Source organism: Aegilops tauschii, chromosome 3, assembly GCF_002575655.3.
Source record: "Aegilops tauschii subsp. strangulata cultivar AL8/78 chromosome 3, Aet v6.0, whole genome shotgun sequence".
Taxonomy (NCBI): Eukaryota; Viridiplantae; Streptophyta; class Magnoliopsida; order Poales; family Poaceae; genus Aegilops; species Aegilops tauschii.
This window is the reverse complement of record NC_053037.3, coordinates 583,659,029-583,685,284: the sequence shown is the minus strand read 5'-3', so window position 1 is coordinate 583,685,284 and position 26,256 is coordinate 583,659,029. Positions and strand designations below refer to the sequence as shown.

The following is a 26,256-nucleotide window of genomic DNA, read 5'->3' as shown; positions in this document are numbered from 1 at the left end:
GGGAAGCATGAGGCCGCGGTTCCGAGGCCGTCTCCAGTCCTAGTCCACTCGGCCCGGGCCCAGAAGCCGCTGCCAGCCCCACGCACGTCGCCGACCCCGAAGGGGCCCCCACCAACGGCCCACCCGGCCCAACCCTAGGGCCTGGTGCCAAGTGCATCGGCTCCGGACCGCACGGCGCCCCCGCCGCCTCCACCGCCGCCGCCACGGGGGACGCCGGCAGGCGCGGCCAGTCCTCCCTGGACAGCTCCGCCTGCGACACCGTCAGGCTCGCCGCCGCCTTGGCTCGTATGCACGTCGCCGCCCCGACGACCCGCCAGCACCCGAGCCCGAGACGAGCTCCCGCGGCGGCTGCCAGATGCGAGAAGCTATGGATCTGGAGCCACGCCCGCCCGGCGCGAAGCGACTCCCGCGCCCCGAGCGCGAAGCAACCCCGCCCTGCTTCGCAACCAAGGCCACGAAGTCGCCGATCGACGGCCCTGCCGGCGCCGCGCACAGGCCTCGCTCCGGATCCAGCTCCCCGCCTTCGTCCTCCTCTTCCGAGTCCTCCGCCGCCAGCGCCCAGAAGCGATTGTGGCGACCTGCGTCCCCCACTGCCGGTGAGCTGGCGCGGCCCTCCCCGCCGCTCACCTGTAGCACGCTCGCGTTGCGCCGGACCCCGGGCCAGCCTGTCTTCCCCGCCACGGCTGGCTGCCACACCGCAGTCGGCGCGTCACCCACGCTCTCGCCCAAGCTGTCGCCCATCTCACCTCTCTCGTACTTGATTCCTCAGCTCACTTGGGCGACGAATTCTGCTTAAGCTCACTTGGAATGGGCCTGGGCCTGAATGAGCGGCCTAAAGAGGCCCTAAAGGGTAATTTGGTCTGGTCAAATCCATCCTCTCCGATCCATCCGAGGAGATCGATCTGCCTACGCTCCAATAAAAAAAAACGATCTGCCCTACGCTCGTTCTGCCGGCTGCCGGCTGCCGGCTGCCGCCCAGCTTCCCTTCCTCTGCTCCTCGCCGCGCGCTAGCTCGGCCCCACTCCATCGTGCTTCCTGCCCGGCTCCACCAGCTCCATCCCCTCAGTTCTGCAGGTGGTAGTCCATGTGCCGCTGCTGCCGACCAACTCCTCCACCAGATCCGCCGCCGTGCAAGGTAAGCCCTAGGCCGTTCCTGCTTCTGCTCACGCCTCTCCACTTCTCCCACTGGATTAATTAGACTACTTTCCCTGAATCGCACTAGTAGATTTAACTTTTAAGAGACGCCAACCTGTTTCCATTAATTTTTCTGCAACTTTACTTACTTTGTCAATTATATGTACTGTATTTTTCATCTTAAAAATAATGGCATGGTGATTGAGGCCAAACATTGATGGGAATGCCTTAGCTTTTTTTTACTACAGATATCTTGACTGGTCAGCATCTTACCTTATTAATTAGCACGCATCCTAGTCACCTTGTAGGAAAGAAGCACCACAAGACAAAATGTAAGCTGTAGTAAGGCTTTAATTATAACTGGATGGTGGGTGCAGTGTGTACAAAGTACAAAGTATGTTTAATTGCCAGCGTGCCACTGCGAGACGAGACATAGTAGTTGAATCCAACCATATAGTAGTAGTAATACTAAAATATTATGCACTTCGTTACAGGGTATCGTCCTCAACTGGTTGGATTATGGACTCAAACAGATGTCTGTTATTTCTTAAATGATTGTCTGACTTTACCCCTGGTGATGACTTACCTGCACAACCCACACCCCAATTGCATCATTGTTCACTTAGTTCAGGAAAAACGATGCAAGGCTCGGCTACCTAACCAAGAGTGAATTACAGAAAACATCAATATTGAAGGCTAGGGTTGCAGAAACCACACTTCTACAGTTTTGTGCCAAAAACCGCTAATTCTGAGACTAATTTTTTGCAAAAAAAACACTAGACTCCGGCTTAAGATGTTTTGACCATGATTATGACAGGTGGATCCCGCTAGACATGGTGACGTGGCAAAGAAAAAAGCCAATTACAGCCTGATACATTTGTGATTTGCAAATAGACCGCTGAAAAAAAAACAATCTGGTCCTCTGTGACCTTCATCTCCCACAGGTCCGATGGTCGACGCCGGTGGCCCACTCCATCTTGCTCTGTTCCCGGCTCCGTCAGCCCCACCCCCTCCGTCCTGCAGGTCGTAGTCCGTGTGCCGATGCCGCCGACCAACTCCTCCACCAGATCCGCCGTGCAAGATAAACCCTAGGCCTTTCCTGCTTCTGCTCACGCCTCTCCACTTCTCCCACTATATTAAAGAGACACCAACCTGTTTCCAGTCATTTTTCTGCATCTTACTTTCTCAATCATATGTATTTGTCTTCTTAAAAATAATGGCATGGTGATTGAGGCAAAATATAGATGGAAATACCTGATCTTTTTTTTGCTGGAAACCTTGTTTTTGCTACAGATTTCTTGACTGGTCAGCAACTTACATTATTACTTAGCACGCATCCTAGTCACCTTGTGCTGAGGAAGACATGGACAGGCAGGAATTTCAGAGACGAAGTATTCTGCAGTATCCGAATCAATTCTTAAAAAGCTACATTATTGGCAACATGGAGACAAATATTAAACTTGTATCGATTAAACTTGGTCACTTCGATGGCAGACTGAGCCACCACATGTCCATATCTATACAAGTTTAATTTGTTTTCTTTTACTGGTAGTGTGAACCACATCATGGGTTGTTGGGTACTTGATGTCCGGTGGTATCGTTCCATGTGAAGGAAGATGCGTTCCCTTTTCAAAGGAGATGGGTGCAAAGCTAGTTGCTTCACTACACTCCAATACGCTCTAGTTTATTGTACTCCCTCCTTTCCTAAATCTAAGTCATTTTAGAGATTCTAATATGGATCACATATGGAGAAACTATGCCTATATACATCTATATGTATTCTATATTGAAATCTCTAAAAAAAACTTATATTTAGGAACAGAGGGAGTATTAGGGAAAGAAGGACTCTGCTTGTTTGGCTACAGATAAATAGTTAAGGGATTTTTGTAAACGATATTTTAGAAGAAAAAAATTGTTTTTAGTTAGTTTTTCTGTTAAGATAAGTCTATCTAATTTCTTGTTTGGATCTACCGCAGATTGTCGAAATCTACTATACATAAAACTCGTCCTTACAAAAATGTCTATTAGTAGGTTTTCTACAAACTGGTTTTCTGGGTTTTTGTAAAAAGGTCTATTAGTGCAGTGGCATCGCTCCATGTGAACTAAGACGCGTTTAGTTTTTCAGAGGTGTTGGATGCAAAACTAATTCAAACTACTCTAGTTTATGTTAGGGAAAGAAGGATTCGAGTACCACAAGACAAAAAAGTGAGCAGAAGCAATGCTGTAATTGGTGGGTCCAGTGTGTACAAAGTACAGACTACATTTAATTGCTGGCTCGCGAGATGAGACCTAGTAGTTGAACCTAAGCATATAGTAGTAGCTGAATATAAAATACTATACATTTTGTTACGGGGTATCGTCCTCATCTGGTTGGATTATTATTGTCTCAAAATGCCGTCTGGTATTTCTTAATCATTGTATGACTTGACCCGGATGATGACTCACCTACCGAACTCAGAATGCAATTGCATCATTCTTCACATTGTTTATGAAGAATGGCACGGAGATGGGCGGACAGCGGCTAAAGTGGCGACCCAAATGAACAAAAACCGGACAAAAGGCTGTCCTTTTGGTTCCATGCGTTGGAGTTGCCCAAATTAAAGATAAATTTGGTCTTGTGTGTTGTTGGGCGTGGTCAATCCAGCCCCAATCGCAATGAGAACGATCACCGCCGGTCGCTGCGCTCAGTCAGCCCTGCCGCCCTTCCTCTACTGCTCTACGCATGCTAGCTCGTCCACCCAAATGCCGCACTCCATCTTGCTTGCTCCCGGCTCCGTCAGTTCCATCCCCTATGTTCTGCAGGTCATACTCCTTGTGCCGTTGCCGCCGACCAACTCCTCCTCCAGGTCCGCCGGTGCAAGGAAGACCCTAGGCCTACTCCTGCTCTCATGCCTATCTAGTTCTCCCACAAGATTTAGTAGCAGCTAAATTAGACTACTTTCCCTGAATCGCACTAGATTTAAGAGACACCAACATGTTTCATGTCATTTCTCTGCATCTTTACTTTGTCAATTATATATATATTTGTCTTCTTAAAAATGGCCAAACATTGATGGGAATGCCTTAGCTTTTTGCTGGAAACCAAGTTTTACTACAGATTTCTTGACTGGTCAGCATCCTATCTTATTAACTAGCACGCATCCTAGTCACTTTGTGGTAAGCAAGACAGGGACATGCAGGAATTTTAGAGACTAGCAACATGGAAGGTAGCAAACATTTAAATTGGGAGATTTGGACAGGGCTTTACTCTAATTGAAGTATTCTACAATACGCGAATCATTTTGTTTAAAACTGCGTTATTGGCCACATGGAGACAGATCTTGAACTTATATAGACTAAACATGGAGACTTGGCTGGCTGTTGATATGATATCTGCAAACAATTTGCAAATTAACCAATGAGATTAACAATAGTTAGGTTTGTCTCATCTCCCCCCTCTCCCATCTCATCAATGGTCCTTCCGTATGTGTCTTGGTGATGACCATAGTGTGAGTCACCACTCACCACGTATCCATATTTATAAGGTTTAATTTGTTTTCTTTTGCTGACAATGTGAACTGCATCATGGGTTGTTGTGTACTTGAGTCGGGTGGCATCGTTCCATGTGCTTGGCTGACAAGTTGAGAGGTACAATTGCCGCTCTTCCTCTTGAGTCTTGATGACCCCTCAACGACTAACTAAGCCCTGGCTTGATGTATTTAAACTATCTGTTGAGTTCGGTTAGATGTGAATTACTCAGGTTGATGTCGGATTCTTAGGGCTGATCTGTAAATTTTGACTGCCTGTTGATACCGGGCAGTTAACTACTCGTCGAATCAAATATTTCTGAACCTTGGCTCTTTATATTCATTTTGCACACAAGCAGGGCATGTACTTGTTTGCGTTATAAAAAAAATGCTGCAACAGCAAGGATCAGGCCGTGGGCGGTCCCTATACAAAGTTATAAACGGAACAAATTCTGCTGCTGCAAGTCTCTCCCCTGCCTTCCCAACGTTTCTGCATTTCGGACGCCATGTGTCAATTTAACTGTTCAGGTATCCATTTCTCCCAAGCTAAGAGCATCTCCAGCCGTTGAGCCCCCCAGGAGGCATTTTTTCGCCCCCTGGGGGCTGCCGGCGAAGATTTTGGCCCGGGAATGAAACTTTTCCCAGCCGTGTCCACCCCAAGCCCCACCTTGATGCGGTTGATGGCGCGGGTGATCTTACGGGTGACGAAGTTCTCGCCGCGGCGGGGGGACTCGTGGTTGAAGAAGAAACGGCTCGCTTGGGGGTGGAAACGGCTCGGACGGGTGGTGCCGGCGCAAGCGCGAGCGCATCTCGCGCCGGCGCCACTGCTCCTCCTTGGTCTTGGTGGGGAGCGAGAGCATGGTGGCGAGGGAGGAGGCGCGCACCAGCCGGAGCTTGGCGTGGCGAGGGCGCGCAGCTGCGGGACGGCGGCGCGGCCGCAGAGGCGACGCTGCGGGCCGGGACGCGGGCGGAGCTGGCACGAGAGGCGACGCTGCGGGCCGGGACACGGGCGGAGCTGGCACAAGGAGGCACCAGCAGCGGGCGGCGACGCTGCGGGGAGGCACCGGGGCCACGGGCGGAGCAGGGAGAGAGAAGCGGATGGGGAGAGAGAAGGTGGGGGCCGGGCTGAAAGCGACGTGGGAGGGGGGAGATGTGGCTGCAGGTGGGCCTTTGCATGCATAAGCAAACAGTCGACGCTCTCAGATGCCTCCCTGAGGGCTGGGTTTCAGGTGATACTGCCGGCGCTAAAATTGCACGAAACCGGCGAAAAAAACAATCCTGGAGACGTGTGTGGAGACTTTTTTCACTGCCGGCGGTGAAAAAGTTAGAGAAAAGGGCCTCTTGAGGAGCCTAGTGGAGATGCTCTAATGAGTGAGGAAATGGTCCCGACGACTCACACCGGCTTCCAATCATGAAATTCTCGTTGAAAGTTTGCGTTGGCACTTGGCTCCTCAGTTCACTTCGGTGACGAATTCTCCTTTAAGCCCACTCCGATTGGGCCTGGGTCTGAATGAGTGGCCCAAAGAGGCTCTAAAGGGTAATTTGGTCAATCCATCCTCCGATTCAGGCCCAATACATCCTCCGATTCCGACCGCCGAGCTCGCTCGACCCTGCCGCTGCCGGCTGAGTCTCCTTCGAGCAACTCTAGCAGACTCCGCAAAAGCTGCGAACCCGCAAAATTCCGGCGAGTATGCGGACACGGCCCAATTTTCCTGCCAGAACAAAGCCCGCATACTCGCCCGGCCCGTAAAACAATTTGCCGCGGCCCGCAAACCGCACGCCCCGACCAGTATAACTACGGGTTTGCGGGTCAAAACCCTACCGCCCCCCCCCCCCCGCCGCCGAACTACGCAATTCCCCACCCCCTCTCCACATTTGTCCCCGCCGGCGACCCCCTTCCGCCTCCAGCCGCCATGTGGGGCCGCATGTGGAGCTCCGGACGCGGCTCAGGCAGCAGATCCAGCGGCGGCGGCGACCCCGAGCGCGAGCGGCGCGTCCGGTCGGACGGCGCGAGGAAGCGCGGGACAAGGAAGTGGACCAACCACGGCCTCTCGCCGCCGCCGAGTATGACCGTCGGAACGGCTGTACCCCGTCCTCTGCCGCGTCCTTCTCCTCCGCAGCGAGATCTTCCTACGCCGGGAGCTCCTCCTCTTCCGGCGCGGGCCTTCTCCCCGTCAAGAGGGAGTGGTCGGAGGAGCCAGAGGAGCCAGAGGACTTCGAGTTCGTCCCCGTCAAGGAGGAGCCCGAGTTGCGGCCGCCATTGCCGAGCAGAGCGTGCGCGAGGAGGCGGAGCGCCGACGCCACCACGAGGAGCTCGAAGACCACGAGTTCTGGCAGGCGGTCGCGGCCAACCTCGCCGCCATGGAGAAGGACGACGAGTGGCGGCGCATCCGCGAGGAGTAGAGGGCGAAGTACATCGACCTTGGTAGCTCCGGCGTGGAGGATTGAGCTCCTACAAACCCAAAGTGATTGAGCATCACTGAAGAGATTGATCCTGCGTGGACCCGACGCTTGTTACCTTTTAAGACTGTGCTTCTTCCAGACGGTTAGGCGTCAGGGTCTAGAGCATCCAAGAGGAATTGTGGATCGCCGAGTGACCGAGTTTGTGAAGGTTCGGAAGTCACCTGAAGACATACCACGAGTGATTGGGCGAGGTCTGTGTGACCTTAGCTCAAGGAGAATACGGTGAGGACTGTGTGTCCAGGACTGTGTGTCCTTAGGTTTAAATACCTAGCCGCTCCAACCAGATGTACAACTGAGACAGCAGTTGGAACTGGTCTACCAAATCATTGTATTCACCAAGCCAACTGGTTCTATTTCCTGATAACTGTGTTGTGTGCTTGTTCATATCTGTGTTTGAAGAATTTGACTGAAGACTTTCTCAATTTCCTCAGTTCAATTTCCTCAGTCTGTTTGTCTTCATCCTGTGCTATCCTGTGTTTACGCTTTCAGTACTCTGTGTTTGTTTTCATTTCATCATGATGACCATGCTTGTATTCTGTTATGTTTACTTTTGAGTACTTATTCCGCTGCAAGTAGTTCTTCGCTAAGGAATTTCCTCACCGGCAAATTCCTCAGTGAAGAATTCATAAAAATCGCCTATTCACCCCCCTCTAGTTGATATAACGCACTTTCAATTGGTATCAAGAGCGAGGTACTCTCTTGTTCTGTGTGATTTTGGTTTAACCGCCTGGAGTTTTAGTTATGTCGACCGCAGGTATGATCAAGGTCTCTGCTGGGTGTCCTACCTTCGATGGAACGGACTACCCCTACTGGAAGAATAAGATGCGAATGCATCTTGAGGCAATTGATAACGATCTTTGGTATGTTGTGGAAAATGGTGTTCCCTCAGTCACACCTTCCCTGAATGCTGCTGATGTGAAGAGATTCAAGCAACTCGATTCTCAAGCGAAGAATATCATATGTGGCCATCTGAGCAAAGGACAGTATGGAAGAGTGAGTGCTTCGGAAACTGCTAAGCTTATCTGGGATAGGCTGTCCAAAGTCAATGAAGGAGTCTCAACACAGCGTGACTCTCGAGTTGATGTTCTTCGCAATCTCTTCAACCGCTTCAAAAGACTCGACAATGAAATTGTTCAACAAACCTTCAATCGCCTCACTGACATCTCAAATGAGCTTCAAGCGCTTGGTGCCACTGACATCACCGACAACGAGGTGGTGAAGAAATTGCTGAGATTGCTTGACTCCTCATTTGATACTCTGGCATTGATGATACAAGAACGTGTTGATTACAAGTCACTTGATCCCGCTGATATCCTCGAGAGGCTGAATACTCATGAGTTCCAGCTTGCTGAAAAGAGAGATCTCTATGGTTCGAGCTATGGCAGATCACGTGCACTGAAGGCCAAGGCAGTTTCTGAGTCTGAAGATGAAGACTCTGGCAGCTGTCTTGGTGATCCTGAAGAACTACGCCATGAACTAGCATTGCTCGTGAAGAAATTCCAGAAGTTCTCAAGACGTGGTCGCTTTGGAAGACCCTCAAGGAGCAATGATTCCTCATCCAGTGACTACAAGAAGAGGCTTTGTCACAAATGCAAGAAACCTGAACACTACATTCAAGATTGTCCTCAGTGGGAAAAGGAATGAAAGATGAAGAAATACAAGGATTATAGTTCTGATGATGCGAAGAAAAAGAAGAAATCCTCAAAATCTTCATCATCAAAACCCTCTAAGTCTTCATCTCACAAGAAGAGCAGCCCCAAGAAGGCTCGGGCATTCATTGGCAAGGAAATGGACTCTGAGGCTGAATCTGAAGAAAATGAGGAAGAGGAGGCATCTGAGGAGTCCGAATCCAGTGTGGCGAGCCTAGCCCTCGCTACTGCATTCGTCAGCAAGTCTATCTTCAACATTGAAGAAAATGACCTCACCAACAAGGCTGGTGAAGGCAATGATGACTACGCTCCCACCTATTGCTTCATGGCAAAGGGTGCCAAGGTACTCAAATATACCTCCTCTGAATCAAGTGAGAATGAATCTGATGAAAATCTTAAGCCCAGCTATTCTAAACTTGCTAAGATTGCTGTGAAACAACAAAGGGCTTTTGAAAAGGTTCAAAACATGCTAGACAAAAGTGATGATATATTGGGTGAAGAAATGGATCGCACAAAAACCTTGACTGAAAATCTTCAGTGACTTCAGACTAGGTTTGACAACCTTCAAGGTCATCATAACACTCTCTTATCTGATCATGAGATGCTTTCTTATGAATTTCTTCAAAGAAAGCAAGATCTTGAGAAGCTAAGAGTGAGTTATGAAGATCTTCAGAAGGAGCGCGATTCATTACTTGCTCAATAAATCAGCGCTTCCCAGGAAGAATTTGTTCCTCCATGTTTGAAATGCATTGAACGTGAATTTGCTAATTCCTCACCTGAATGTTCAAATGCTTCTAATGTTACAAATTCTTCACTTGCCTCTGCTATCACTAATTACTCATCTGAGGACATTGCTAGTATCACTGACGATGCAGGGCTGAAGGAATTGTACATGATAGGCATGTACAAAAGCCTCAAAGGGCATCAGAATCTTTGTGATGTGCTTAAAAAGCAGATCCTCAACAAGAACCCTAGGAAAGAGGGTATTGCCTTTGAGTGGAAACTCAATGCTGATGGTACATATTGGAAGCCTGAGCAGTACCCTCATGGGTTGCTGCAAAGGGACCTCTAGTTGATCCATCCAATTTATCTGGCTTTACATGTGAATCTTCTCATTCTTCTGATGAGTCATTTGATTCTAACTACAAACTGTTCAAAAATCAGAATGGTGAAGTATTTGCTAGATATGTTGGTACTAACTTCAGGAACGGTTCCCCTATGAAGAAAATCTGGGTTCCCAAAAGGTGCCTTGAAAGTCTTCAGGTGAATGTCCTCATGACACCACCTGTGAAGAATAGGAACCCCAGATCAAATTCTTCATATGGATCCAAGTCCTCATACGGACCAAATTCCTCACGTGGACCAAATTCCTCAAAAGGATCAAAGTCCTCATATGAATATCATTGTGCTAACAACTCTGTTTCGCATGGAAGAGCTAAGGGCTATGAATATGAGCATTATTCTTCTAATCATTATGTTCATAAGTCCTCGAAGGATTTCTCTGCTTATTCATATGCTTACCCTAACTCATCTTATGTGAAACGAAATGGACTGGCTTCTATGCCACCTTTCTCGTATGGAGCTCGCAGAGTGATGAACTCTTTGCCACCCCTTTAGATGTGGGTGGTGAAGAAAAAGAGCTAATCTCTTCTGCAGGGTCAGGTCTCCAGACGTGCGTGAACGTCTGAAGAATTTGCTGGAGACCTGAAAAGTGCCTGAAAGGACGCAGGCTAATCATGAAGAAATGAACTTTCTTTTCTCACGTCCTCATACTGCTTTATCTGTTCTGTTGCTTGATGAAATTGATCTGATGAATTGATGTCATATTCTTCACTGATGAAGTATATGAAGTTCGTAAGTTGCACTAATTCATCTGCAGGATGATCAACCTAAAGCCACTGAGTGGGTCCTCGATAGTGGATGTACAAATCACATGACTGGTGACAAGTATCTATTGATGGATGCTCCCTTATCACCATCGCATCTGAAGCATATCATCTTCACTGACAAAGGCAGAAGTCAGGTATTGGGTCTAGGTAAGGTTGCGATCACAAAGGATCGTCACATGGACAAAGTCATGCTTGTCGAGTCCTTAGGATACAACCTCATGTCTGTCTCAATGCATTGTGATCTTGATATGGTTGTTGTCTTTGGCAAGTATCGTTGTGTTGTGGTTATGGAAGCTGACAATTCCAAAGTCTTCGAAGGCTTTAGGAGAGGAGACGTGTATATTGTTGATTTCTCTACAGGACCACAACCAGCCGTGTGCCTACTTGCAAAAGCTTTAGAAGGCTGGCTATGGCATCGACGACTTGGCCATGCAGGCATGAGGAATTTGCACACACTTGCGAAGAAGAAGCATGTCATTGGCATTGAGAATGTCAAATTTCTCAAGGATCACTTATGCGGAGCCTGTGAAGCTGGAAAGATGACCAAGGCTAAGCATCCAGCGAAGACTATCATGACCACTACTCGACCATTTGAATTGCTTCATATGGATCTCTTCAGTCCTAACTATTATTCTGCAGTCACAAATGATGCATCTCTCTATGGCTTTGTTATTGTTGATGATTATTCTTGTTACACTTGGGTACATATTGTCACTTACAAACATGAAGTCCAGGAAGTCTTCAAACGATTTTCCTCGAGGGCTTCAACCAACTTTGGTGTGAAGATCAAGCACATCAGAAGTGACAATGGAACTGAGTTCAAGAATTCTGGTCTTGATGACTATCTTGATGAACTTGGTATTACTCATGAGTTATCTGCTCCTTATACTCCTCAGCAGAATGGCGTCGTGGAGCGCAAGAACAGAACTCTTGTTGAGATGGCTTGCACTATGCTTGATGAGTACAAGACGCCTCGTCACTTCTGGATTGAGGCAATTTATACTACGTGCCACATCATCAACAGGGTATATCTTCACAAATTCTTCAAGAAGACTGCCTATGAACTCCTCACTGACAAAAACCCAATGTGAGTTATTTCAAAGTCTTCGGTGCTAAATGTTGGATTAGAGATCCTCATCATAATGCTAAATTTGCACCAAAAGCACATGAAGGTTTTATGCTTGGTTACGGAAAGGACTCGCACACCTACAGAGTCTTTAACAATGTTCTTCACAAGGTTGTTGAAACTGTAGATGTGCGGTTCGATGAAACTAATGGCTCGCAAAGAGAGCACCTATCTTGTATGATAGATGAACCAGCACCTGAGGAAACTATCAAGTTCAAGGCTACTGAGGATGTCATTCCTACTGAAGAATCTGCTGAAGAATTCATTCCAGAACGTGAAGAACGTCGAGCTAATGCACCTGAAGAAAATGCTGAAGAAAATCGTGCTGAAGAAAATGCTGATCAAATTCCTCGACGACAACTAGCTCATCCTCGCGTTGCAAAAGAAGTGCAAGTTGAAAAGATCATCGATGACATTAAAGCACCAGGTCCTCTCGCACGCTCAAGAGCTTCACATTTATCTAACTTTTGTGGGCACTATGCTTTTGTCTCTATTACAGAGCCCACTAAGGTAGATGAAGCATTTCTGGAGCCTGAGTGGATTCAGGCCATGCAAGAAGAATTACATCAGTTCGAGCTCAATAACGTCTGGGAACTGGTTAAACGTCCAGATCCTCGCAAGCACAATATCATTGGCACAAAGTGGATCTACCGCAACAAGCAAGATGAAAATGGCCTTGTGGTGAGGAATAAGGCACGGCTTGTAGCTCAAGGCTACACACAGGTTGAAGGAATTGATTTCGATGAAACTTTTGCACCTGTTGCTAGACTTGAGGCTATTCGCATATTACTTGCTTATGCTAACCATCATGATATCACCTTATATCAAATGGATGTGAAAAGTTCATTCCTCAATGGTAAGCTTGAGGAAGAAGTATATGTTGCTCAACCCCCAGGTTTTGAAGATCCAAAGAATCCTGACAAAGTCTTCAGACTCAATAAGGCCCTCTATGGCCTCAAGTAGGCCCCATGGGCGTGGTATGATACTTTGAAGGAATTGCCCATGAAGAAAGGCTTCAAACCCGGTTCACTCGACCCTACTCTTTTCACTAAATCTTATGATGGTGAACTGTTTGTGTGCCAAATATATGTTGATGATATTATCTTTGGCTGTACTAACCAACGCTATAGTGATGAATTTGCCTATATGATGAGTGAAGAATATCAAATGTCTATGATGGGAGAACTGAAATTCTTCTTAGGTCTTCAAATTCGTCGACAACACAATGACATATTCATATCTCAGGAGAAATACCTCAAGGATGTACTGAGGAAATTCGGCATGCAAGATTGCAAAGGCGTCAAAATTCCTATGCCCACAAATGGCCATCTGTGCACTGATGAAAATGGCATTGACTTCGATCATAAGGTATACCGCTCCATGATTGGTTCTTCATTGTACTTATGTGCATCTAGGCTAGATATAATGCTTAGTGTTTGCATGTGTGCCCGATTTCAAGCTACACCGAAGGAATCACACCATAAGGCTGTGAAGCATATTCTTCGATATCTAGCTCACACACCAACACTTGGATTATGGTACCCCAAGGGCTCGGCTTTTGATCTCACTGGATATTCTGACTCTGACTATGTTGGTGATTGTGTGGAACACAAGTCAACATCTGGTACATGTCATTTCCTCGGACGATCCTTGGTCTGTTGGTCCTCGAAGAAACAGAACTGCGTATCACTGTCTACGGCTGAAGCTGAGTACATTGCTGCTCGTTCTTGCTGTGGATGAAGCAAACTCTCAAGGACTTTTGCGTCAACGTGAAGAATGTGCCTCTCTTCTGTGACAATGAGAGTGCCATCAAGATTGCTCACAACCCAGTTCAGCACTCGAAGACAAAGCACATTCAGATTCGTCATCATTTTCTTCGCGATCATGTGTTCAAGGGCGATATTTCTATGGAGCATGTGAAGACTGAAGAACAGCTAGCCGATATCTTCACAAAGCCCTTGGATGAGAAGAGATTTAGCAAGTTGCGGTGTGAGCTAAATATCTTAGAATCTTCAAATGTTCTTTGAAAAGGACACTCATCCTAACACTTATGCAAAATTGATGACTTAAATGTGCAACACATGAAGAAACGTTTTTCTTCAATCAATGAAGACTAATACTCTAAGTGTGAAGAAACTAACGAAGAATTTGATTCTCAAAACCCTACGACAATTGTATGCGGTGTCTGTCGGTGTCAAAACCGGCGGATCTCGGGTAGGGGTCCCGAACTGTGCGTCTAAGGCGGATGGTAACAGGAGGCGGGGGACACAATGTTTACCCTGGTTCGGGCCCTCTCGATGGAGGTAATACCCTACTTCCTGCTTGATTGATCTTGATGATATGAGTATTACAAGAGTTGATCTACCATGAGATCGTAGAGGCTAAACCCTAGAAGCTAGCCTATGGTATGATTGTTCTTGTCCTACGGACTAAACACTCCGGTTTATATAGACACCGGAGGGGGCTAGGGTTACACAGAGTCGGTTACAAGGGAGGAGATCTACATATCCTTATTGCCAAGCTTGCCTTCCACGCCAAGGAGAGTCCCATCCAGACACGAGACGAAGTCTTCAATCTTGTATCTTCATAGTCCAACAGTCCGAATAAAGTATATAGTCCGGCCATCCGAGGACCCCCTAATCCAGGACTCCCTCAGTAGCCCCTGAACCAGGCTTCAATGACGATGAGTCCAGCGCGCAGATTGTCTTCGGCATTGCAGGGCGGGTTCTTCTCCAAATTCTGAGTACCTGTTGAGTAGTGTCCGGCTTCCCATAAATGTTGCACTCCTTGGCTTCCGTGCCTAATAATGGCTATCTTCCACGTGTCGAGCGTATGCGAGAAGCCAGGGCATTTTTACATTTGCCACCCTAGCAATGTGAGTAAACCGTCTATTAAAGAGACGGGGATTCTTAGATCCAGATCACACCATTCTCCCACCGCGAGTATCCATCGGAGCGCACCTAGAAAAATCCATTCCAACATGGCCGGCCATCGCAGCTCCTCCTCTCGCTCCCGTAGCCCTAAGCCCGGCAATTGGAAGAGGTGTTTCGTCCCTCACATCCAATTAGTAGAGTTACAGACCCAGGGATTTCTCCCTCCAGCGTATATGGTTCCCGTTCGAGCTGGGCTCGCCACCTACAATGGCGGGGAGCAAGCGGAGAGCTCCCCCAATCCATCCAAGGGGGAGCGGGTATGCCTTGTCCCTTATTTACTAAGGGGACTTAGATTCCCAATTCATCCATTCCTCCGCGGGCTCCTGGAGTTCTACGGCCTCCAGTTGCATAACTTTACCCCCGCTGCCATCCTACACATCGCTGGTACGTCGCCCTTTGCGAGCTGTTTCTGGGCTACGAAGCTCATTTTGAGCTATGGCGGAGGCTATTCTGCCTCGTGCCCCGTACACAGAAGGGGTCACTATATCAAGTGGGCGGAGCCAAAATATGGCGCATCGCCGGTACCGGATACCTATCCGGTACACCGAAGAAGACGTCCGAAGACTGGCCTTCGGAGTGGTTTTACATGGAGGACGTCCCCCTTCCAGATCCTATTCGGATGGGCCTTCCTGAGTTCGAGAATGCCCCTTTGAAGAAACACCGCAGCTGGCGCCCTCGGAGCCCCTAGGAGGAAGATAACGGGGAAGTCCTTTACCTGATGGGCCGGATAGATATGCTGGCCAAATCAGGATTGACAATAACCGAGGTTATGTCCATATGTATAATGCGGGGGGTGCAACCACTTCAATATCGGGGACAACCCATGTGGCACTTCAATGGGGAAGACGACGCCACCCGCTGTGCTCGTAAAGGTCCGGACTCCGTCGCTGCCCTAGCGAAGATACTGTCCGATTTGTATAAAGGAGAAGAAGAGGAGTTCGCCCGTATGAAGCCGCGGGATGGATTCTCCATGTACAACCCCCCAAGCTGGGTGAGCTGCTACTTTCTACTCCAGTCCTTTCCGCATTCTTTGTCATAAGTATTTACCTTGTAATTTCATAACAGGAACTGCGAAAAGCCATGAGGGAGGTCCACAGCCCGTCTCCACAACCAGAGTACCCTAACCGGGCCGTCGACCCCGGACTCGAAGAAGATCCAGACACATTTGTGGAGCTCATCGACAGAACGTTCTATCAGTTGAGCTGTGATGGTACCTTGGTTGATATCATAGCCGATTATCCTGGACTGCTCCCCGCATCGCATGTAAGTAAAACCGGAGCCCCAACTTCCAAGAAGGATCCCTTTTTCTGCACTTCACCTACCGCACGGATATGGTGTCTTACAGGGAAGGCCCTCGGGACGCCATGCCGAACCCGCAGTGACTCACCAATAAGGGGCACCGAAGCCGGGTAGGCTTAAAAGGAAGGCGGTCAGGACTGAGACGCCGTTGCAGAGGTATGAATAAAAACCCCGCTCCGTGCTTGTCGTCTTTTAAAATATAAAAACGTCCATGTTTCCTAGTAGGAAGAACGCTCGCCGGACTATATCCGGAGAGGTTGCCGATCACACCTCCACTAGTCGGGCTCCAGGGCCAGACATAGCGGCGGAAGCTAACATGGGGCGAACGCCGGATGTTCCTCCTACGGAGGATGCGGATAGGCTATCCGCTACAAATTCCGAAGTGGAGAGCGCTATGAATCACAGGCGTCGCCGTGTCGTACTCCGTGATGCTTGTTTCTCCCAAGAGGCGTTCGATGCCTTCAACTCAGGAGACGCGTACATCCGAGTTGCTCAAAATGGTCTTGCCAGAGCCACGGACCAGTATGTAAAGGATATACGGGTAAGAAAATCTGATAATTATATATATCAGTAGCCCCTGAGACTTGAAACAGTTGACACAACTGATTTAAGGATCATTATTTGTGCAGGTTCTTACAGAGAAGAATACCCAATTGTCTCAAGAGCTGGAAGAGTGCAAAGCCCAGCTACGGGCCGCAGTTGCCGCGCTGAAGGAGTCCGAGAAGGCCCCCTCTGGTAACACTTGTCTCTATTGCAAAGAATTAGAGGTACCAGATAGTATGCGGCATGCATGCAAATCTAACAATAGATTCTGCAGATGACTCCGGAGTGAATCCGGAGGTCGTGATAGGGAATGAGCCGCATGCCCAACGACAGCTAAAGGCTGGTGAGCGCGTGCTTAAAAAGGTTAGGCAGGAGAAAAACAATCTCCAAGATGCCAATATCCAGCTGGGCGTGTAACTGAAAGATGTTCGGGCCCAGCTTGCTGACCCCGTAAAGGAGAATAAGAGGCTTCGACGCGGCATTTTTAGTAAGTGCTTAAACGAACTTTTTATAGAGTTCGGCGAAGAAACCGGCTAACAGAGTTATATCTGTAGGTATGCTGACGGGTCGTCCCACAGAGGAAATGCCCGGGTCTGCAGGTGATCTTCTGCCAGAGATCTCACAACTGCACAAACAAGTTCGGTAGGTGATGCAGGGCATTGCCCAAGCCTTGTGGCCATCCGCCTCCCTGCCAGGAGGCATGGGGGAGCTCGTAGAGAAGCTCAAGGGAGCGCGGCGGCGCTTCCGATTATGGAAGATATCAGCCTGCCGAAAAGGTGCAAGGGAAGCCTGGGCCATGGTGAAGACGCGATATACCAAGGCTGACCCAAACCACATGGCCGAGGTCGGACCTGTGGGGCCTGATGGGAAAGAGATCCCCGTCAGTTTGGTGTATGACGAAGTAGAATTAGCTGCAAAGTATTCCCAACAGGATTGTAGGCTAGACAGCCTGTTGGATGGTATAGAAGAAGAATTTAGTCAGTCTAAGTGACTGTGTACTTCAAGTGACATGTATTGTCCCTAGCCGGATTGTAAATCATTTGTCATGGCGAACCTTTTCGCTTCAACCTCTGGACCCGACAGTCCGGAGTGTATCCGAATACCCGCTCAGTTATGTAAAAACCGGGGTATGCATGGAAACCAGGCGTAGGGGTCATAAGTGCTTGAACAGACAAGTACCCAACTAGCTATGCTATATTACATGGATAGTAAGAAACATCTTCCAGGGAGAATAGTTCCGTTAAGGGTTCCTTTCCCTGGGTACGCATGCTCTAATGTGCATGTCCGAACTGCAAAAAGAGACGCAGGCTATAAACATCTGGGGGCATGTAATAAAATAAATAAAAGTCATCTTTTGTTCACCGACCGAGTATTTCCTTAAGAACGCTAGCTTTCGGCTTCACCCAGTCTGAGGTACATATCCGGCTGACCCGGCAGTAACAATCGCAGAGGTGCTCCCCTTATGCCCTAGCCGAATTAACGGGAACATAGGGCATAAACACAAGAGCCAGGCAACCCAGCTTGGCCAAAACTTAAGTCATATCGATGCATATAATGGCGAAAAAAGGTACATGTCGAAGAATAACACATGTGTGGGGGCATAGAGCCCGGAGAATAGTTATATTAAGCTTCTGTATAAGAAGCCCCCAGGTATAATGAGCGCGGTTAGCGCGTCAAGATTGTGTAGGCAAGACACAATTTAGCCTTTTAAGGCCTTGAAGAAAAAGGAAAAAAGAAAGAGATAAAAGACAGATAACGGATATGTAAAAAATTGACGGAGGTAAGGATGTGAACATAGAGTCCGGCACTAGGCGTAGAACCTTTGGAGTCTGGCTGCGTTCCATGGGTTTGGCTCGAGTCGATTGTCCAATACATCCCGCAGACGGTACGCTCCACCGGTCAAAACTTGGTCAATAATGAAGGGACCTTCCCATTTGGGCTTGAGCTTTTTCTTTTTCTTCTCCGGTAGGCGCAGAACGAGTTCGCCAACGTTAGAGGTTTTGGCCCGTACTTCTCTGCTTTGATACCTTCGAGCCTGTTGCTGATAGAATGCGGAACGGGCTTTTGCCTCGTCGCGCTCCTCCTCCAGGGCGTCCAAACGGTCCTGCCGATCAAGCTCGGCATCTTTTTCTTCATACATGCGCACTCGAGGTGAGTCATGAATTATATCGGAGGGTAGTACCGCCTCTGCGCCGTACACCATAAAAAACGGTGTGTATCCGGTAGTGCGATTAGGAGTTTTCCGCAGCCCCCATAGTACGGAGTCGAGCTCCTCTACCCAGCGCATGTTTGATTCCTTTAAGGACCGCACTAATCTGGGTTTAATGCCGCTCATGAGAAGACCATTTGCTCGCTCGACTTGAGCGTTAGTTTGCGGGTGATAGACAGAAGCATAATCGAGCTTGATGCCCATGTTGCTCCACCAAAGTTTTACCTCGTCGGCTGTGAAGTTCGAGCCGTTATCGGCGATGATGCTGTGGGGGACGCCATAACGGTGTACAACCCCAGATATGAAGTCTATCACTGGTCCGGATTCAGCCGTTTTGACTGGTTTGGCTTCTATCCATTTGGTGAATTTGTCCACCATGACCAATAGGTATTTTTTCTTATGGCTTCCCCCTTTGAGGGGTCCGACCATATCAAGCCGCCAGACCGCAAAGGGCCAAGTAATGGGGATTGTTTGGAGAGCGGTAGGCGGCATATGGCTTTGGTTTGCAAAAAGCTGGCAACCGACGCAACGTTGGACAAGGTCCTGTGCGTCTGCTCGGGCCGTCGGCCAGTAGAACCCTGTACGGAAGGCCTTGCTTACAAGGGCCCGAGCTGCGGCGTGGTGACCACCGGGTCTAGCATGAATTTCTGCCAAAAGTTGCCGTCCTTCCTCTTCAGAGATGCACCTTTGAAGGACTCCGGTAGCACTTTTCTTATAAAGCTCTCCCTCATGGACCTTGTAGGCTTTAGACCGCCGCACAATGCAACGTGCCTCGTTTGGGTCCTCAGGTAGTTCCTGCCTTGTTAGATAGGCCAGGAAAGGTTCTGTCCACGGGGCGATGACAGCCATAATCACGTGGGCGTAAGGTGTTATTTCGGTGGCAGAGCCTCCGATTATCTCAGAGTGTTCGGTATCTTGTGTTGTGGCCGGGTCCGGACTATTGATACCGGTCTCTCCTTCCCATACCACGGATGGCTTAAACAGCCTTTCCAAGAAGATATTAGGTGGGACAGGGTCGCGCTTAGCTCCGATGCGGGCGAGGATATCCGCCGCCTGATTGTTTTCCCGGGCCACATGGTGGAATTCAAGCCCCTCGAACTGAGCTGACATTTTGAGGATGGCATTGCGGTAAGCCACCATTTTGGATCTTTGGCATCGAAATCTCAATTTATTTGAGATATCGCGAGGTTTGAGTCCCCACGCACCTCCAGGCGTTGAATGCCCATGGAGACAGCCATCCGGAGACCAGGTAACAGGGCCTCGTATTCTACTGCCTTGTTGGAGTCTGTGTATAGTATCTGGAGTACGTATTGGACTATATCTCCGGTGGGGGATGTCAGGACGATGCCAGCCCCTAGACCAGCCAACATTTTAGAGCCGTCAAAATGCATAATCCAATTGGAGTAAGCGCCGTACTCTTTAGGGAGTTCGGCTTCTGTCCATTCGGCGACAAAATCAGCCAGTACTTGTGACTTAATGGCTCGCCATGGTTTATATATTATGTTGAACGGGAGGAGCTCAATAGCCCATTTAACAATCTGGCCCGTGGCGTCGTGGTTGTTTATTATGTCGTTGAGTGGTACTTCGGAGGCCACCGTGATTGAACATTCTTGAAAGTAGTGTCGTAGCTTCCGGAATGCCATGAAGACCGCGTATGCTATCTTTTGATAATGTGGGTACCGTGATTTGCATGGAGTGAGGACAGTGGATACATAGTACACTGGCGTTTGAAGCGGGAACTTATGTCCGGCCATCTCTCGTTCGACGACGAGCACTGCGCTTACAACTTGGTGTGTTGCCGCTATATACAGCAGCATTGGTTCATCGACGTTAGGTGCGGCCAAGATTGGGTTTGTGGCCAAAACGGCCTTTATTTCTTCTAATCCGGTCATGGCTACGTCCGTCCACTCAAAGTATTCGGTGCATCGAAGGAGGCGATAAAGAGGCAGTGCCTTTTCTCCTAATCGGGAGATAAATCGGCGTAAAGCAGCCACGCATCGAGTTAATTTCTGGATCTGCTTGAGGTCTGTTGGGATGGCCAACTATGACAGAGCTCGGATTTTAGCCGGATTCGCTTCGATTCCTCTATTGGATACGATGAAGCCTAAGAGCTTTCCGGTGGGCACGCCGAAGACGCATTTTTCCGGATTGAGCTTAATGTCGTATGTTCGGAGATTGTCGAACGTGAGCCTCAAGTCGTCTATTAAGGATTCGACGTGTCTAGTTTTAATGACCACATCGTCTACGTAGGCCTCCACTGTTTTGCCGACCTGTGTCTCCAAGCATGTCTGAATCATGCGTTGATAGGTTGCACCGGCGTGTTTGAGCCCGAAAGGCATGGTGTTAAAACAGAAGGGGCCGTATGGAGTGATAAATGCCATTGCGGCTTGATGGGACTCCGCCATCTTAATTTGATGGTATCCGGAGTATGCGTCGAGGAAACACAGTGAGTCGTGTCCAGCGGTAGCGTCGACAATTTGATCGATGTGAGGGAGGGGGAAGGGATCCTTTGGGCAAACCTTATTAAGGTCCTTGAAGTCAACGCATAGGCGCCAGGATTTGTCCTTCTTTGGTACCATCACCAGGTTTGCTAGCCAGTCCGGATGTTTTATTTCTCGTATGAATCCGGCCTCTAGTAACTTGGCAAGCTCTTCTCCCATGGCTTGCCGCTTAGGTTCAAAGAAGCGACGAAGAGTCTGCTTGACCGGTTTGAACCCCTTTAGAATGTTAAGGCTATGCTCGGCCAGCCTGCGTGGGATTCCTCGCATGTCTGAAGGGTGCCAAGCGAAGATGACCCAATTTTCGCGCAGGAACTCTCGTAGTGCGGCGTCTACTGTGGGGTTTAACTATGCCCCGATGGATGCTGTTTTTGTAGGGTCCGTTGGGTGGACTTGAAATTTGACTATTTCATCCGCTGGTTTAAAAGAGGTGGATTTGGATCTTTTGTCTAGTATCACGTCGTCCCTGTGCACTGTGTAGCGTAGCGCAGTTAATTCCTCGGCCGCGAGGGCTTCGGATAACGCCTCGAGGGCCAGTGCGGCTGTTTTATTTTCGGCGCGGAGTGCTATGTCCGGATCACTAGCTGGAGTGATGATTCCATTGGGCCTGGGCATTTTGAGCTTCATTTACCCGTAATGGGGTATAGCTTCGAAGATCGTGAATGCCTCCCGCCCTAGAAGGGCGTGGTATCCGCTATTGAACGGGGCCACTTGGAATGTGATTTCTTCGGACCTGTAATTCTCCGGCGTGTCGAATACCACATCCAGTGTGATTTTTCCAGCACATCGTGCCTCCCGACTAGGGATGATTCCTCTGAAGGTCGTGCTGCTTTACTCCATGCGGCTTCTGTCTATTTCCATTTTTCGAAGAGTCTCCTCATAAATGAGGTTCAATCCGCTGCCACCGTCCATGAGCACTTTATTAAGCCGGAAGCCGTCCACAATTGGACTAAGGACCAAGGCGGCTGGTGCTCGGGCTGTTCGGAATTTAGGTTCGTCACTGGCATGGAAGGTGATAGCCGTATCGCTCCATGGATTTATTGCTGCCACGTGACAGACTTCGGCAAGGCAGCGTAGTGCTCGCTTACGCCTATTATTTGAGGCGAAGGTCTCGAAGACTATCAATACTGTATTATTGTTCTCCACGGGATGGTGTTCTGCGGTATTGTTAATGAGGAGATCCTCACCGCTCTTGGCCACCTGCCGGAGTACCCAACATGCTCTAAGGCTGTGTGTTGGTATGGTATCCGTTGTACTATGAATTTTGCATGGCTCATTAAGCCATCCCTCCAATACGGTTCCACGCCCTGTAGTGGGCTTTTGCTTCTTTGTAATTGGGTCGGGCACTGACGAGAGTGCACCCTTTTAGCTCGGACTGGGGGTTTTGTCAGAGCCGGATGATCCCAAAATTTTGTTTGGGTTTTCCAGGCGCTTTCCATTGCGCAGTACTTCCGTACTATGGCCGCCAGGTCAGTGAAGTGTGCTATGTCATGGCGACTTATGGCGTTGAGGATTCCCTTGTCCGTGCAATTATTGCAAAAGAATGAAATTGCGTCCTCCTCGCGACAGTCCTTGACCTTGTTCATTACAAGGAGGAATCTGGCCCAATAGTGGTGTACTGTTTCCTGGGGCTCTTGTCTAATGTGGGAAAGATCGCTTATATCTGGGTGGGTGGGTGGATTTAAGTCCGAACCCTGACCCGATCTGAGACCCAGGGGTGGAGGAGTTACCGATCTTGGAAGTTGCCCAATAGGTCTGGCCCGCTGCCTTATTCTAGGTTCAGGGTTTGGGCGATGTCCTCCCGTAGACGGGTATCCGGTTCGGAGAGCTCGGGAATCCGGACATAGTTTGTCCTCAAGATAGAGGAAGAATCGCCACATTGCTCCTCCACCACCGCTATCTGATGGGTGACCGGCGGAGAATTAATCTCCCTTTGGTCGGGTTTAAGCCCAATCCGATCATACTCCGTAGCGACTCCCAAAGCGGCGATGCGATCCAAGAGCTCGTTCAAAGAGGAGAGCTCCATTGGATCCATCTGCTCGGTGAATTCCGAGCCGACGTGGAGGCTGTTTTCGATGACCCGAGAAGTCATCGTCAGCGCAGCGGCCGAACGGGCGGTCATGACGAAACCGCCTAGTCGTAGAGTTTGGCCTACAGCCAAGGCTCCCCCAGAGGTGATGTTGTCCTTGACAACAAGACGAGCCATCCAGCCTTATGATGACGGCACAATGGAACTCTCAATGAAAGCACCAATGTCGGTGTCAAAACCGGCGGATCTCGGGTAGGGGGTCCCGAACTGTGCGTCTAAGGCGGATGGTAACAGGAGGCAGGGGACACAATGTTTACCCAGGTTCGGGCCCTCTCGATGGAGGTAATACCCTACTTCCTGCTTGATTGATCTTGATGATATGAGTATTAAAAGAGTTGATCTACCACGAGATCGTAGAGGCTAAACCCTAGAAGGTAGCCTATGGTATGATTGTTCTTGTCCTACGGACTAAACCCTCCGGTTTATATAGACATCGGAGGGGGCTAGGGTTACATAGAGTCGGTTACAAGGGAGGAGATCTACATATCCGTATTGCCAAGCTTGCCTTCCACGCCAAGGAGAGTCCCATCCAGACACGGGGTGAAGTCTTCAATCTTGTATCTTCATAGTCCAACAGTCCGGATAAAGTATATAGTCTGGCCGTCCGAGGACCCCCTAATCCAGGACTCCCTCAGTGTCTGAAATCATCATTCTTATACGGTGGGTCACGCCACCACCAAAGTCGAAAATCTTCAATTTGAGTTTTTTCCTCAGTTTTTGAAATTCCTCAGTTGTTCATTTTCTTCAACTTTGCATTGTCTTCACTATTTCCGTCGTTTTTCTTCATTGGCTATATATATATGTGAGTTTATGTCCTCTACAGCATTCACTTATGGCTATTTGTTCAAGTTGTTTTCTCTGCAAAGTGAATGTGATCGGACCCTTCCCCCTCTATGCTAAACTCAACCCAATCTATTCACAAATTCTTCATGCGCGTTCTATTTGAAACTCGTTCAAAATCTTCACTGTGTCCTTGTCAGTCGAAGAATTTGCAAACAGAACGTTAAAACTTATCTTATCTAAATTTTCGGCTTTGCCGCTCAAACTGTTCTGCATCCCACGAAATACTTGTCTATTCACCCATGATCTAACACGATCTCCACTTCTCAGTACGTGGGTGACACATGTCAAGCGAATGAGAAGGGTCAGGGGCACGTTCGTCCAATTTCTTCGGGCGAACAGTTTTTCACCATGGCTATAAATACCCCCTCCCCTTCCTCACTTCCTTTACACCGCTCGACCTCTCTCCAGCTCGAGCTTCTCAAACCCTAGCGCCGCCGCTACTTCATCATCGCCGGTGAGGAAGAGCTTCACTGCCTCGACCTCGTCGCCGCCATACTCGCGCCGGCCGCAAATTTCTTCACCCCGCCGCCGCCGTAGCTGTCTTCCTCCGCCGAGTTAGGGCGTGGAAGATCTGCACATACGAACTTCTCATCTCTTCATCCTAGTTGGTCGTGTTCTTCGTTCATGGTAATTAAAAGTTACTTTAACTGCCCTCTTTGATTCAAATGATTACTACAAAATCTTCAAAGGTGTTTTTCTTCAAATCCTCACACACTGAACACCTAACATGTCATCTGTTCTTGATTCGTTTCTCTAAGCAATAATTTTTCTTCAAGATTCCTCAATTGTGTGGATCTTCGATCTATACAACTCTAGAACCTAAGACAAAGAACGCTTAGTGAAATTCTTCAAGACTCATCTGGTAAAATTCCTCAAACTTTTTCTTTTTACAAAACCTTCTGAGAACGCATATGACCTCTCCAAATTCCTCGCAACTATACTCTGTTCACAGGTACTCATGTCCACTGCTGAATCACTAGGTTCTCATCAACTTAACTCATTTGCAGCGTTCCTCGAAGAAAAGTTGCATACTTCTTCAGAGAATTCAATTGTACAAATTCCTCAACTGAAGAAAATGGCTGACGGTAAGAAGCCACAGAAAGGAGGAAAGAGGCCTGAAATGAATACTGCCTTTGAAATCCCTGATGATATATACAAGGATTATTGCGCACCTGATGAGGCTAAATTTGGTAAAGAGGACAAAAATCAGCGCAAGGTGCACATACAGAGGATAGAAAGGAGATGGGCAAGAGAGTGGAGGGAGTACAGATATGTTACTCCCAAATACATGAAGAAATTCGCACTCAATGCTCCATGCCCTAGACCTCCATTGGCACCTGGCCAAGAAGCTGATCCCACCAGCCTCAAGCGTGGTGAGGATTATCCTGATGAATGGGCCAAGCGCCAGGCCAAGTTGGCCAAACAAGCAAGAGAAGTAGTGAGGAAATTCAATGAAGACTCTGCTGCTGCTGCTGCTGCTGCCGCTGAGGCCTTTGTCAAGCCAAAGAAATCCATGGCAAAGAAGCCCGCGCACAAGCCAAGTGTTTCACCTTCAGTGCCCTCAAGGCCAAGTTCCTCAGCAATGCCCTCACGGCCAGAATCCAAAAAGCCCTCACGGCCAACTCCTCAGACTGCTCCCGCTCCAAAGTCCTCAGCTCCTCCTCCAAAGTCCTCAGGTGCTCTCACCAAATCCTCAGCACCTGTGCATCTGGCCACGTGCCAAAGGACTACAGGCATCTCTATTGCCTCAGGAGCTTATGCTAGTTCCTCAGCTGCACCAAATTCTTCAACGGGACCCTCTCTGCTGAAGACAAAGGCCACTGCTGGACGAGGTTCTCGCCCAAGTCCTCACAAGAAGCAGGTCGCATTCCAAGTGCCGTCTGATGAAGACGAAGCTGATGATGAGGAACTTGCTGAAATCATCAGAGATAGGCAAGTCAGGGCCGCTAGAGCCAAGGGCACAAATGTGCCTCTGCTTTTGGATCCAAAGTTGATCCTCGACTACATTGATCTCTGGCACAAGGACCCAAATACTCCTATGCCTGATGTCAAGGTCACTCCTGGCCAAAGTCATA

At 48.7% G+C, this 26,256-nt stretch overlaps 1 long non-coding RNA gene across 1 annotated transcript; it reads left to right on the top strand.

Moving 5' to 3' along the window:
* Positions 1-917: 917 nt before the first annotated feature.
* LOC120976238 (uncharacterized) lies at positions 918-3,549 on the top strand. The gene is made up of 2 exons (XR_005771485.3): positions 918-1,135; positions 3,296-3,549. It is a non-coding gene; the product is annotated as an uncharacterized lncRNA (long non-coding RNA).
* Positions 3,550-26,256: the final 22,707 nt, after the last annotated feature.